Source organism: Nomascus leucogenys, chromosome 5 (assembly GCF_006542625.1).
Source record: "Nomascus leucogenys isolate Asia chromosome 5, Asia_NLE_v1, whole genome shotgun sequence".
In the NCBI taxonomy this organism is placed as follows: Eukaryota; Metazoa; Chordata; class Mammalia; order Primates; family Hylobatidae; genus Nomascus; species Nomascus leucogenys.
This window is the reverse complement of record NC_044385.1, coordinates 105,629,810-105,645,936: the sequence shown is the minus strand read 5'-3', so window position 1 is coordinate 105,645,936 and position 16,127 is coordinate 105,629,810. Positions and strand designations below refer to the sequence as shown.

At 37.2% G+C, this 16,127-nt stretch overlaps 1 long non-coding RNA gene across 1 annotated transcript in view; it reads right to left on the bottom strand.

Annotated features, from left to right (window-relative positions):
- Nucleotides 1-4,113: 4,113 nt before the first annotated feature.
- LOC105739804 overlaps nt 4,114-16,127 on the bottom strand; it is a 45,544-nt gene continuing 33,530 nt past the window's right edge. The window contains exons 2-6 of the long non-coding RNA XR_001115786.1: nt 13,248-13,311; nt 9,643-9,750; nt 7,293-7,437; nt 5,531-5,619; nt 4,114-4,579 (exon numbers count right to left, since the gene is read on the bottom strand). This is a non-coding gene — a long non-coding RNA (uncharacterized LOC105739804). The remainder of the gene's footprint in view (nt 4,580-5,530; nt 5,620-7,292; nt 7,438-9,642; nt 9,751-13,247; nt 13,312-16,127) is intronic.

Below are 16,127 nucleotides of genomic sequence, written 5' to 3'. Positions count from 1 at the left end.
ACCCCTTCTTCTCAGTCCAGAAACTTCTTAGGCTGATAAGCAACCTCATCAAAGTCTCAGGATACAAAATCAATGTGCAAAAGTCACAAGCAGTCCTATACACCAACAACAGGCAAGCAGAGAGAAAAATCAGGAGTGAACTCACTTCACAATTGCCACAAAGAGAATAAAATACCTACGAATACAGCTAACAAGGGAAGTAAAGGACCTCTTCAAGGAGAACTACAAACCACTGCTCAAGGAAGTCAGAGAGGACACAAACAAATGGAGAAACATTCCATGTTCATGGACAGGAAGAATCAATGTCATGAAATGGCCATACTGCCCAAAATAATTTATAGATTCAATGCTATTCCCATTAAACTACCATTGTCATTCTTCACAGAATTAGAAAAAAACTACTTTAAAATTCATATGAACCCAAAAAGAGCCCATATAGCCAAGACAATCTGAAGCAAAAAGAACAAAGCTTGAGGCATCACTCTACCCAACTTCAAACTATACTACAAGGCTATAGTAACCAAAACAGCATGGTACTGATACAAAAACAGACACATAGACCAATGGAACAGAATACAGAACTCAGAAACAAGACCACACATCTACAACAATCTGATCTTTGACAAACCTGACAAAAACAAGCCATGGGGAAAGGATTCCCTACTTAATAAACAGTGCTGGGAGAACTGGCTATCTACATGCAGAAAATTAAAAGTGGAACCCTTTTTTACACCTTATTCAAAAATTAAGTCAAGATGGATTAAAAACTTAAATGTAAAACCCGAAACTATGAAAACCCTAGACGAAAATCTAGGCAATACCATTCAGGACATAGTCATGGGAAAAGATTTTATGATGAAATCACCAAAAGCAATTACAACAAAAGCTAAAATTGACAAATGATATCTAATTAAAGAGCTTCTGAACAGCAAAAGAAACTGTCATCAGAGTGAACAGACAACCTACAGAATGGAAGAAAATTTTTTCAATCTATCCATCTAACAAAGGTCTAATATCCAGAATCTATTATACAAAGGACTTAAACAAATTTACAAGAAAAAAAAACAAGCAACTCTATTAACAAGTAGGCAAAGGATATGAACAGGCACTTCTCAAAAGAAGACATTTAAGCAGCCAACAAACATATGAAAGAAAGTTCAACATTACTGATCATTAAAGAAATGCCAATCAAAACCACAATGAGATACCATCTCATGCCTGTCAAAATGGTGATTATTAAAAAGACAAGAAACAACAGATGCTGGCAAGGCTGCAGAGAAATAGGAACACTTTTACACCTTGGTGGGAATGTAAATTACTTCAACGATTGTGGAAGACAATGTGGCAACTCCTCAAACCAGAATACCATTTGACCCAGCAATCCCATTATCGGTTATATACCCAAAGGAATATAAATTACTCTATTATAAAGATACACACGTGCGTATGTTCATTGCAGCACTATTCACAATAGCAAAGACATGAAATCTATCAAATGCCCATCAATGGTAGACTGGGTAAAGAAAATGTGGTATATATACACTATGGAATACTATGCAGCCATAAAAGGAATGAGGTCATGTCCTTTGCCAGGACATGGATGGAGCTAGAAGCCATTATCCTCAGCAAACGAAGGCAGGCACAGAAAACCAAACAACGAATGTTCTCACTTATAAATGGGAGCTGAACGATATGAACAGATGGACACGGGGAGGGGAATAACACACCCTGGGGCCTGTCAGTGGAGCGAGGTGAGGGAGAGCCTCAAGAAAAATAGCTAATGCATGTTGGGCTTAATACCTAGGTGGTGGGTTGGTAGGTGCAGCAAATCACCATGGCACACATTTACCTATGTAACAAACATGCACATCCTGCACAGGTATCCTGGATCTTAAAATTTTTTAAAAAATCAGTGTTTCAAGAAGATAAATCTGGAATTTGTGTGCAGAATTCTTTTTTCCAGAAAGAAAAGAACAGAGATGAAAATACCAGTTATAGTGAAAGCTACTGCAAAAATCCAGGCAGTATATGATAAGAATGCCTATTAAAATATTTAAGTATTCTCTATAAGAATACTTTACATATTAAGAAAATGCAAAAATGAATTTAGAATAAAAATAAACTGAGATGGCCATGGGTACAACATAGGTTAAAAATAAACACAGAATATTTCTCAACACTTCTCTGTGGCATCAGTGAGCCCTTTGAATGAAAGGTTGAACTTAGCCTGGACAAGCAATTGTATTGAACAGTGTCATCTGAGAGAATTAAGATAAATATTTATTTTAACGCCTTTAAATGAAAAAAAATGATTTTACTCCTTCTAGAAGTGAATAATATACTCACTCCCTCATAATAGTTGCTCCTTAGCTTTACCTGCATTTGAAATAGCAGGAGTTTGGGGTTCATTAATTAAATCTATGGCAACTACTTTCAGTAAAATCGCCATTAAACAATCACTAGTGGTAATTAACACAACTTTTAAAATAATTGGTAAGAGAATAAGCTGACAGCTTAGTAAAGCATGTTGGGGGGTGAACAAACTTTTTGACACCATATTCCTTTTCTTTGATAAACTCAGTGAGGATGAAAAAGCTTTTCAAATCGGCTGATTTAACAACCTCTGTCCCACTAGAGAAAAATCTTTTCAGTCTGATGAGGCTGAAGCAATCTAAATGGAAATATTGGTTCCCACAGATTTCTATAGGCTTTGATGATAAAACCTTCTGCCTGGTATATTTCTTTTTGATCTAGCTGAAAAAGGATGCTGGGAGAGGCTAGGACCAGGCTCCTTCAATGACCAGCTGCTGATACAGCTGTGGCTTGTTAAGGCCACAGGACAAGGAACAGTTCCAACATGCTCCCTGTTTTATCACATTCTTAAGTTAACATTATATTACTAAGAAAATTGATATCCACAGAGATGCAGAATTATGGCGTGTTCTGAAGGCCAAATGAATTGTAAAAATGATGAACCAGCTACATATTTCAAGAAATTATTAAGATGTAAATGCTTATCAATAAAACCTTTCTTCCAACTTAGAGATCTGAAAACAGCGATCTGCTTTTAGATAGTTTCCTTGTCTGTGACTGATGGGGAGACAGTTTAAATTCTCCGGAGAAACACACTTTCTGGTCTCAAGTATCCAGACGGATTTGTATCCTGGATCTAACCTCAGAGGATTAAGGAGTGCTACAGAAGGCCTCCAGCTGATATGGGGATCTTAGCTATGACTCTCGCTGCTTTCCATTAAGGAAATGAGAAACAACTCATTTTTACAAGGTGCTAACTAAGCTTGGCTGAGCAGCCCAACTGAAAAATGAAACATGCCCAAACACTTCATGTTTATAAAAACAAACTCCATTAACATGCCTGGCTTCCCTTTTCATAAAATTGAAGATGATTTATTACATATCTTAGAGCAGTCCAATTTTCCTATAAAATGCATGTTCTGTATTATGTTTGGCACATTTTAGATGATCAATGTGTAATTGTTCAACTGAATTACAATGGATTTGTTTTCCATGAAAATGATAATGGAGGATTTTACAGAACCTGTGATGACCCAATGGCATAAAATACAGGGCTTATACAAACTTTAAGAACTGGTATGCACTCTAGAAAGGAAGTTAAACTTTTTTTTTTTTTAATGCCACAGTGTTCACCCTTCCAAAGTCAGCCTCAAAAGGAAGAAGTCCAAATTCTCTAACAACCTACTCCACCGAGTTGGGCCTCATTACAACAAGTCTCTTTAGTGTAATGCATGCATCTACAATCCCATATTAACCTTATTATTTAAATTATTCTAGTAAACCCAATCCTAGGACGTTTCTAAATTTCTTAAACATATTTCCAGTATAATCTCTACTATTTTTCATTATTCACTTAAAAAAAGGAGATTCAATAAGAAGGAAGGATATAAAACAATCATCTCCGCACCTACTCACTGAAATATAATATGTGGAATTGAAACCCTCTGTTTACCCAACCCTGATCCAATTACTTGCCCTTGATCCTCAGAAGTAACAACTTACTCCGATTTATCCAACTCTTAACTGAAATTTGCTCACCCACCTGTGGCCTAGGAACAAGGAAGAATAATAGAGTCATAGTGAAAATTAGTTTTACTTTTAATTTTTGCAAAGCACAGACTTAGTAGGGTTCCAATGATTTCATGTGTTTTTCAGAAGACACTGGTTCTCTTAACCCTATTGTGGAGATATACTTAACTACACTTACTGAAATGTTGGCCAAGAAGAAACAGACATTGTAGCGGCCTCAAAACCCATGCTTCTCTCATTACACTAGGCAACCTAGTCCCCTGTGTTGCACAAGAGGTCTCTAGCATTCTCTATGCACAGCCAAGTGCAGTTTTCTGCCCTTCTCTAATGCCATGTCTGTGTCTTAAAGAGGAGAGCAAATGTGAGGCTTCATAATAATGACATTCACAACTTCCAGTCACTTCTTTAGAGCTCTGGTCTGTTCCAGAGCAGGGTGTGCACACCCAAGGCAGGAGCAAATTGAGCCATTAGGTGATGGACAAATGACATTTTAATTCTTACTTAAATGTATTTTGATCTAAAGCAAAGAAGAAAGAAATTTAATATTAATACAAATAGTAGTATATATACAATACATGAATAAATATACATATATTGAGGGTGCATGTTTAAAAGTTTTTCTTGTAATTTTTAACTGATAAAAGAGAGTAATCAAATATATTTGGAGAGCACAGATCCAAATAATTCATGTTTACTATCTGTGTTACCTGAGGAAAAATAGTTTCAAGACATGTTGTGTGATTCTAATCACATGCAGGTAATACTGATATAGTTTTATATACATAAACATACCAGATTAAAATAAATTATTTACCTCTGTTCCCATAAAAAATGATACAGTTCCTAGAACTTTTAGTTTAGCTGAGTACATATAACTAAATATTCACTATTCATCAGCTGCACACTCTAGGTCTATTTTGAAAGACATTTTTATTTTATAATACACCTTTAGCTCTAAAAGGTTTTTAATTTGTTTTGTTTGAGAACCAGAGTTTAAAATGTCCAGAAGAGTTTTTCAGTTGAGGATAGTTAAAATTAAAATTGTAAATAGTTACTTATTACTCCAATATTTATTGAGCATCTACTATGATACAGTAATGATACAAAGGTTAAAAAATAAATATTTTGTATTTGCTTTTTTTCAAGTGCTAAGAGTAAGTAATGAGCAAAAGATCATTGGTGGTTCCTATCTTCAATTAATTTACTAAGAAATATAAAAGTTGAAATAAATTAGAGAAAATCTTTTAAGCAAAGTATGAACAAAGTCATGTAGACTGTATCTCTTCCATGTCCACCCTACTCTGCTGCTTCTTTCAGATTTCCTCTTCCTTGAGCACTGCTCAAAACAAACAAACAAACAAAAACCAAACAGATCCCTAGACTTGCTCTTCATTTGCCCATATCTCGGGATCATTCTATATTTTCATTCTCCTGAACTTCACCTCCCATTTCAACTTCTTTATTTTACCTGACCAACTTTATTTGGGTGATATTAAGTTTAATTTGATTGACTAATCCTGGCTCTTCTGAAATTCCTCCCTGGATTCACAGAAAGTCCTGAAAAAGGGAGACCAAGAGCAGGACTTAGGAGCCCCAGAGCAGGCTAGAGAGGAAGAACTTTTATGAGGCAGGCTTTTGAAGGTGGCATAAATTATTTCACATAGACCAGCTAACTCGGTCAGTTGCATTTGGGAAAGCTTGTGAGTCTCTCTGCTATTGGCCATTTTCTTGCATTTTAATGATCCTTAAATTGTTCAAAGTAATTATCATTTTAAATTCTTATATTAGGGTCTCTTTAATTGGGAGCCTTTTACAGGGCCACAGCAACTTCCTTTGGATGTATTAAGCTTGCTGTCTTCCCCCACAGCACAAGTCTCTATACAAAGCAAGCACTTATTCTTCCTAGAAACATTTACTGGATACTGCCTCAAACAAGGCATGGTGATAATGATGTGGCGGACACAAAGATGTATGCACAAAGCAATAACATGCCATTTTGACCAAGAAAATGAGGATTATGTTATCTCCCTCTTACAAACACATGGAAATGTTGTGAGTATATGGTATCTTAAAAATAAATTTTGGACACTGCTTTCAGCTGCACATCTTGCAGCACTGACAAATATATAGTGTCAATATAATACTATTATGTTTCCATTCCCACATCATCAGTCACAGGCTTATCTGTTTTACACAGTCACAGTTTCAAAGCATTTGGGAGACTTTATGGTGGGTAATGATTTAGGAAGAGATGAGAATAGTTGCACGTTTTTTAAAGAGTTGTGAGTGTATTTACTGGGAATGATGATGATGATCATGATGATAATGATAAGGTCCCCAGCTGTCTGTTGAAGTCTCTTTCTGGGAAACAGCTGGAAACTCATTCTCTAAAGATCGCATCTGGCTTGATTTGCCAGCACTCAAATCCCATTGATCTGGTTCTGTTCTAGCCCTCTGTACTCACAGTTCAAAGAGCAGGGAGGCCTGTAAAGAAATTACTGCCATATTGTTCAATCAGCCACAGTGAGCCATATATACGATTATAATTAGGAACACATTAAGGGAAGCAGCTCAGTGGAGATAAGCTGCCTGACTGCATACGCTTTTTGATGAGGGCTTAGCGCCAATCCGAAAAGAAAAAGATTAAATGTTTGTTACCAATCCTTTTGAACTTGTGGCAGAACATGTGGTAAAGTATTTTTGATTCAAATTAAAAGCATCCTAGGATAAAAATAACCCTGTTCTCCCAGGCCATTCCAAGTGAAACCATTTGGAGACTGATTTATTGTATTGCCCTTAACCTCTTTCCACCAGCATGATTAACGTAAGCATTTCTGAATCCCTTATAAGCCTGGACAGGTATTTGTCTTGTTACACATCTGTGGAACAAATGGCAATACAAATTATACACTCAACAGATGTAAGTTTTCAAAGGCCAGGCAAATTTAATTTGACTGTGCATGTAAATGAAAAGTTCATTGAGCTCCAAGGTCAGTGATGTGGATTGCAGGTAAAGAGGATTGTTGCATCAAACATCACCAAAAGGCCAGGGATTCAGAAACCCTCAAAGGGAGCTTCCTAAGCCAAGCAAAGAAAATAGAAGCTGCTGCTGCACCACCAAGGAGACAAGCACAGAGAAGGCTTCAAAAGAAAGGGGCAGCTTGACCACTACCATCTCGAAAGCCTTTAAACAGTCATTGGAAAGAAAAAAAAAGGCAAGACAACCATACCAAATATTTTAAGCTTCCATGACAAGAGGAAGCATGGTTTAGTGGTTTCTTCTGGAAATGGAGAATAGAAAGTTTGTTCCAGATTTAGTCTCTTCCTTCCTCTGTGGCCTTGGGCAAGACTCTTAGCCTCTCTGTGTCTGTTTAACTGTAAAATTGGGATATTAGTGTTTCCCACTTCACAGGTTTCTAAGGTTTAGCATCCTTCTACAGTGATGTTGACCTGTTTAAAATAATACTACATATTATACATTTCATGAGTCCAGAAAATTTGTAACCACATGACCTTATCTGCCAAAGGAATAATTTAGTTTAAGTTGTTTTTAATTATATCATGTGTTCTTAAAATTTCTGTGAACAGTGTAATTTATTTATTTAGTGGTGCTAAATGCTAATTTAAGAAAACCTCAATTATAATATTTTCTCACAGTGTCTCAGTTTTTCCCCAAGACACACCCACATACACATACACACATACATACACACACACACACACACACTTTCCTCATTTCCTCTTCCCATTCTAAATTTTGAGGTGTTTTGGCCTCTCTATAATTTCTCCCTTAGTAAAGTGGATATTGTCAATAGTAGTAACACTAAGCTTCTGAAAGCAATAAAACTAAATAATTAATACCACAAGGAAACACATAATGTCAGAACATAGTTGGGTAAGCCAAGGGATAAGACTCTAATATGGTAAAGTGTCTTGTGAATTTCTAAGGAGGGAAAACTTGCCTAACATTTTTGTACCCCTTTACCACTGAATTCCCTCAGGCCTAGTGTTCTGAAGAAAACAATCTGGGAAAAACAATTCGGGAATAACCTAAAGGGTTTTGATACACCTGTGTTCTTTGAGCAAGGTGAGTAAAAGTTTGGCCTTTTAAACAACAAGCAAATTATTTCCAAATGCAAATGTGCTTGATTGAGAATGCATATTTGCCTTTAGAAAGAAGAGGAAGGCAAGGGGGATAGGTAGAGTACTCTTTTCTTCTCTTGCTCCCACCGGGAAGAATATGCTGCTATTACTTTTTTTGTTTTGTTTGTGTGCTTTGATTCTGTCCTGTAGAAATAACAAGAATAAAAGTATTTGGTGTAACCTAACTTTCTCTATTGTAAGTCTGTGCTAATTACCAGAAGGTCAAACAAATTGAACCTGTAGTTTATGACAGTTTTATAAATAAACATTTTATGTGTAATCGATCCCTAGTGTTCTTTGAAATGCCAATTAGGAAACTCTTGCTGCTTTATAGCTATTAGTCAGGGAGAGATGGACCGATGACTTCACAGTTGTGTGAGAATAGCTCACTGCCTTACTCCTAAATGGCAAAGTTAAAAAGGGGCAAGGGACATCTTTCAGGTAAAAGAGGTGTATATGAAAATGAAAATCCAAGAACAACTGTCATAGCTGATAGCTAGGTAGCCACAGCACCCTTCTCGCAAGTGTCTTTGCACTGATTGCTTTGGGGGCCTGTCTTCTCCATTAAACCTTGGAGGTCAGAGATGACATCTTATTCATTTCCTTTTTCCTGGAATGTTCTGTGATGCTTAAATCAGATTAGGCACCTGTCATGCATTTACTGAATTAAACTGACAGCAAGTGATTTGGAACAACAGTACTTATAAAAATATACTCACTAACACTTAGATACTGAAGTTGAGTCTTATATTCAAAGTAAAATAGAGAAACACCATATTTACCTAGGTATTTCTGGCCAGAATATACAGCTCACTTGTGGCTGAAAAAGATGACAAAAAGTATAAATATCTTAGAACATTTGTATTGTTCAAATGCAATGTTTATCTACACAATTTATTTTTTGAATCAATGTGGGGAACTTTACTAATATCCTGGGTAAATGTCACTACTTGGTTATAATCTGTTGAGGTGGTTTTGTATTCTTGGTTCTTCTGTCATGAAAGTAATCCTCAGTGCTCTGGGTCATCCGGAATGATCGGGAATAACCCTGCCCTCAATGTTCTCATCCAAAACTTTGATAAAGTATCACATTCATGGCCAATGAAAGAATTCAGAGGTGTAAAAATTCAGAATTTCATTTAACTAGTCAACAGTCTTGGAATGTGGGTTTTCAGTCTCCAGCTATGTTCTCATCCAGCCTGGCTTTCTTTAATATACACAAGGATATACCAAGATCTTGTCAAATACTTGGCTGACAAAGATATATTTTGATTCTACTGTAATTGTAAGTCTACCGTTACTATGGTATCTGTCCCAAAGCTGACACTTACCTATTGCATAATAGAGCTAAAATGATCATGAAGATTGTCATGGTTAAGATTCTTGTGAACAGAAAGATCAGTGCATGCCAGATAGTGTTCACACTGGACTGCATACCTTCATAGACTTGTCTTCGCTGACATTAATACATTCACTGCCATTAAGCTTATATTTATTAAACATATGGCCAGTAACTTAGCTTCCTCAGGCTTCCTTGCCTTTGAGCTGTTGGGATGTGAATCGTATACTTAATATGCTTGTTTTGTAATGCCTTCGTTTCCCTCTGAAATGTCAAGTAAATTCCATAAAATACCTTTAGTTTATGGCTTTTGGATTTTAAGCATAGCCCTTTGAAGTTATAGACAGATCATGGTGCCAGAGTGAATTAATTGGTACATTTCCCATCAGCTTTAAGAATATTTTAAAAACTAGAAAATTAACTGAGAGAATCCCAGTATGTATGAGAATTTAATAGAAACAAAAATAGTAATTTATATACATGTATACACATATATTTAATCACATATATTATATAAAATAACATAAATGTATGTATTTAAAGGAATTATAAAATGAAATTTATAAAAAGGGACTAAGCATAGATACTATGTGAACAAGTCAAAATACCATTTCTAACAAGTTGAAACTGTTAAACTAAATTAACTAAATAATTTCTGACACTGTCATGTCAGCTCTTACTATCACAATGTTTCAAAATTACAAAGTGCTTTTCCATTAATTATCTCACATAAAACTCAAACCCATGCCTATGATTAAACATAAGGATGAAAAACAAATACCAAGAATCACTGTCATATGCAACTTGCATCCAGTTTTGTAAATTTAGCTCAAGAAATTGATAATGCCTTCAGGTTGCATTTCTAAAGTCATTTTCTAAAAGAAAAGATTAAATTATACACTTTTATTTAAAATGTATTACCATTTTATAAGGCCACAGCGTCTAAATGATGCTAAAAGCAAAGTATAGAAATGGAACACTTAGAGGCAAGAGGCTGGGCCTGAGAATTTCAGTATTCCACCCATGAAGCTGTGGGTCCCAACATGCTTTTAAAAAGACCCAGCTGAGCTGGGAATGGGAGAATCACAGCTTCTAACCTCAGCTTTACAGAGAACTTGCAATGTGACTTTGAGTAAATCACTTGACCTTTCTGAGCTTTTGATTCCCTATAGGTAATGATCCTGGCCTTATCTCCCTCATTGTTTCAAAAATAAAATGAGATGGATGATTTATGTGAAAGCACTTTGAATAGTAAAATGTGCTATATTATTATTCAAACAAGGCATTATCCTCTCAAACCTACTTAGAAGGGGGTTGTAAATGAAATACTGCATATTAATGTGATCTTGGTCTTCAGAGAACTTGGATTCTCTGGGCACCATTACAGTCTCAGCTATTTTTCAGCACAGCATAAATTATGTGCTCCAAACAAGTCCTCAATACCCTTCAGAAGCCTGAGAGGCGAGTGTGAGGCTGCTTAGTGCCCCTAAAATAGGTACCACTGTACAGAAAGGAAGAGCGTTTAAGAAAACAGTGAACAGGCTCTGCCTGCCAAGTCTGTGCTTGAGCTGCAGTTTCTCATGTGCACGGGTGTTGAGAATAAAGAAAGCATGTCTAAAAACCCAAGTCTAGGCAGGAATTTCTATACCCTCTGGTTATTTTACCGAGTTACTATAATAGATGCATGTCCATGCATAAGTGTGAATATACACAAACATGACATTATAAAAGGAGATAGCTTTGCCATATTACACACCCAATTCACAAAATGGCATCAGTTCCTCAAGCCTTATTTGCTATTGTAATTGGGTCCTTCTGCAAGCATGTTTCATGCATTTTTGATCCTCGAGTCATTTATCTACGCTACAATATTCGAGGTATTCACGAAGTGCATTTTCCCCCCACAATTGTATGTTTAGGTTGCATCTCAGAAATAATTCATTTCCTACTTACAAGTCTTAGAAATGCCTAAATAGTTTGTTACTGTTGTTCTTAAAACCCTAGGGCTTCAGGATGAGGCATAACTTGGAAAAATTTGGTTATAACTTTCTCAATCCGAGGACCCTGCCTCAATCTGGGAATTCTCAGTGGCATTTTACTAGAACTACCAAGTATGTTCACCTGTGAGGTTTCAGAGGCTGTAAGATCTCTAGAGCAAGGGCCCCTGTGTGTCCATATGCACCTTGGCCTTTATTCTCCTACAGTCCCTTAAAGGTAATGGTAATGCACTCTGCTAGGCACACAGTAATAAAAGCCTGATTCCTGGTCACCAAGGCCCATGCGGCTGCCATGGCTTCTGAAAGCCCTCACTATCAGAAAAGAATTTTTCTTCCTGTAATGTGGCTTAATGGTTAAGCATGATATGGTCAGAGATATGAACTGACATCTGAGATCAGTCGGGTATATGATTAAAGTGTCTTAACTTCTCAGGTCCTCTTTCTTCATCTGACAAATGGACATCATATTTTCTAACTAAAAGGATGGTGATGAGGATTAAATGAAATGGGTGCATAGAAAGTGCCAGGGGCACTCAATCAATGGCAAGTAGTAGTTGCAGTAAAACAACAGCCAATGGAAGTATCACTCTCCACTGCTGCAATAGGAAAAGGTGCACAGTTAGAAAGGAGAGTAAGCCTATTAAAAGACAGAAAAAAATATTCTTTAAACTTGAAGGGAGACATGCTATACACATCAGTTGGTAAGAGTGTAACTATGCAGACAGCTTTCCTGTCCATAAATCACAGGTCAAGCTACATAAAATTTATACAAGGAAATCAGGAAGAGGTATTCTCCACTCTCTTGGGTGAACTCCTGAACAGCTCTATAGCAAAGCAAGAGAGAAAGAATAAATCTAAAAACGCTTAGTACATTTGAAGTATTCGTATATGTAGTTTAAGATGTATGTGCTATTACAAAACAATGTGCAGCCATATGTACACCTAGAACTATAAACTTCAGGCTGGAAGAACTGGCCTCCATGCCCTGGTATGGCTGCTCAGCTGCAATGGTGTCTTTAGTTTCTTTCTTTTCTTTCTTTCGAGACAGAATCTCACTCTGTTGCCCAGGCTGGAGTGCAGTGGCGTGATCTTGGCTCACTGCAACCTCTGACTCCGAGGTTCAAGTGATTCTCCTGCCTCAGCCTCCCCAGTAGCTGGGATTACAGGCATACACCACCATGCCTGGCTATTTTTTTTTTTTTTGGACTTTTAGTAGAGACAGAGTTTCACCATGTTGCCCAGGCTGGTCTCGAACTCCTGACCTCAGGTGATCCACCCACCTCAGCCTCTCAAAGTGCTGGGATTACAGGTGTGAGCCACCATGCCCAGCCTGGTGTCTTTAGTTTCTAGTCTTGTCTTTTAAAGAAGAGATCAGGCTTGTCTGAATAGTTCCTGTGGGCACAGCTGGGGATAGAAGCACCCCTGATTTATAGCATTTGCCAATTTCCATGGTGTAAACACTCTCACCATGAGACTTCACTGAAAACAAAATTGAGAAGAGATGCACACAATGGCATCTCATGAGGCAGTGCTAAGAGGCTCCACCACACCACTGCATAAGCAGAACTGGCACCGAAGGTGGATGCTGTTCAGATGAAGATTTCAGCACACTGCACGTCTCAAGTGACTTCCATGTGCCTGGTCCTATTTCTGTCTTCAGCCTGAATTATTCCCATTTCCTTACATGTTTTTCCCCCAGATCTTACCCTTTTATCCCTAAGTCCCTCCTGTTGCTCTGCTATGAAGTATGGGCAATCTGCATCTTTCTGACTGAAGACAACAAAAGAAAGATGTAAACAAATCAGTCATTTACAGAAATATGGGGGCCTGGATTTCTAATAATGCCGTTAGTTTGTAAAAAGCTTATTTTATTCAAGATTCACTATATTGTGTGTCCAGAGTAAGTTGCAAATACTCAAGTTCAGGTCCTTACAACTGCACATATGGTCTATTTTCCACACACTTTAATATGGTCTATCAGCTTCCTCTCTCTCCACCCTACCCAGTCTGTGCAGCGCTGCCAGATATATCTTTCTGAAATAACACTTGGATCACATTTCTTACTCAGAAATTCTAGTGGTTTCCCAGTCCCTTCAGAAAAAAAAGCTCAAATTCTTAGCCCTCAAGGATTTTCAATTAGAATACCAGTGGCTTCAGGTGCCTTTTCATCCCCTCCTCTCCTGAGCTCTTTACCTAAGCCTAATTGCCATCTGTTCCTGCCTCTGAACTCACATCCTCCTTTATAGAGAGAACATTTTCACCTTGTCTTCAACTGCTGTTTTGGATGGAATGCTTGTTTCCCTCAAATTAATATGCTGCAACCCTATCCTCTAATGTGATGGGTAGGTGTTAGGAGATGGGGTCTGTGGGAGGTAAGTAGGATTAGATGAGGTCGTGAGGGTGGAGGCTTCATGAATGAGATTAGCGCCCTTTAAAGATGAGGCATGATACTAAACAGCACTCCCTTCCCCACAACACACTGCCATGTGAGGATACCATGAGAAGGTAGCCATCAGCAAACCAAGAAGTAAACCCTCACCAGACACTAATTTTTTTAGCACCTTGATCTTGAACTTCCCAGTTTCCAACTGTAAGAAATAAATATTTGTTATTTAGGCCACTCAGTTTATGGTGTTTTGTTACTGTAGCCCAAGCTAAGACAATGACTTTCTTCATACTTTCTTCAGTCCTGACTTCAAAGTGTACTTTTTCTGTGACTCTATTCTGACAATCCTATGTGATTTTCTCTTTTTCTCTGAATTCACTCAGTTATCTTATCTATGCCTCTTAAATTGCTCATATAATACACTGTTTGCTGTTGCATCTATTTGTTTACATAATCTGCTCAAGTGGGTTACCAGCATGAAAAGCACCAGGATATCTTTGACTATTCTGCCAGCATTCTCCAATAAATGTTTCTGTTATGATATAAATATTTTATATCCCCACTGTCCAATATGATAGCCATTAGCTACATTATGGCTATTGAGTACTTGACATATGGCCAGTGCAAATGGGAACTGAGCTTTATTTTTATTTATTTTAATTCAGTAAAATTTAAATCTAGAGTCACAGGTGACTAGTAGCTACATACTGGACTGCATAGCTAGACCCTCCATGACCATAGCACAGTGGCTTTTACTCTGGAGCTGCTCAACAATTATTTGTTAAAGGAATCAATGAAACTCCCTTATAAATCACAACATAACCCCAAACTGCCTTATAGCACATTCCTAGTTTCTAATCATCCTCTCCTACATTCTGTGACCATGTCCTCTTTGACCTTTCTAATCTCTCAAAACTCTTCTGGGTAATCTTGTTTACAATAGCCACGGGATGGATTTAGATGTTCACAAGTACACAGTCTGCTTCTAGCCCACTAAGATTCTCTAAGGTGAGCTCTGAGCATTTCAAGATTAGAGCTTTTGAGAGGAAACTGTTTTGACAGGCTCATCTCCACCCCTCAGGGCCAATATGCCAAAGCCTGGGTGTTTTGTTTGTTTATTTGTTTGTGAAGGAGTTTCACTCTTGTTGCCCAGGCTGGAGTGCAATGGCATGATCTTGGCTCACGGCAACCTCTGCCTCCTACGTTCAAGTGATTATCCCGCCTCAGCCTCCCGAGTAGCTGGGATTACAGGCATGCGCCACCCCGACCCCCGGCTAATTTTGTATTTTTAGTAGCGATGAGGTTTCTCTATGTTGGTCAGGCTGGTCTCAAACTCCTGACCTCAGTTGATCTGCCTGCCTGGGCCTCCCAAAGTGCTGGGATTACAGGTGTGAGCCACCACACCCAGCCACCTGAGTGTTATAGTCTACAGATTTTCTACAAATTGTCCTACCACTTTGGGTCACTTTTGTCATGCTGTTTAAATACAGAAAAGTCTAAATTTCAGTTTCTCATAGATGAAACATGGTTAATCCTGGTTAAAAAATATAAAATAGTTTAATTTGTAGCAAATAATCTTATGTATTATTGTGCATTCACTTGCACAGATGGCAGAACAGTTCGTTTGCAATTTAAGGAGTCTAAAATAATGTAAACACTCTGTTTCAGTGGCATTGAAGAAAAACTAAAAAATTCTTTTTCTCAAACAACTTGGAAAATGCTAAATTTCATTGAGAAATAACTTAGGATATAATTTTAAAGTGAAATGGACCTTAGACATTAGTGAGTCCATCACACCCATTTTACACTTAACAAATATAATTGTGGTCATTTAAAATTATTTTAATTAAACTATTAGTAAATGTTTGACTACAGCAGAGATAAATAGAAATTTATCCTATTTTTGTAAAATTCTCCATTAATTAACGGACTCTTAGTTTATAGGACTGTTAAAACTGATTTTATTTACAATAAGCAAATTAAATTAGATCACTGAACTTTATAAATATATAAAGTAAAATGCTGTTTTTATTCTTCACTCTCTAGCAGTCACTTGGAACCAGGTAATGTAACAACAACTGTCTCCTACAAAAAGTTCAATGTCTGTAAGAAAAGGAAACATTTACTTATTTGTCCTTTGTTTTTATTAGACACTGGGCTTTGCAGATGTCACTTTCTATGAATAGTTCACCCCCAAATT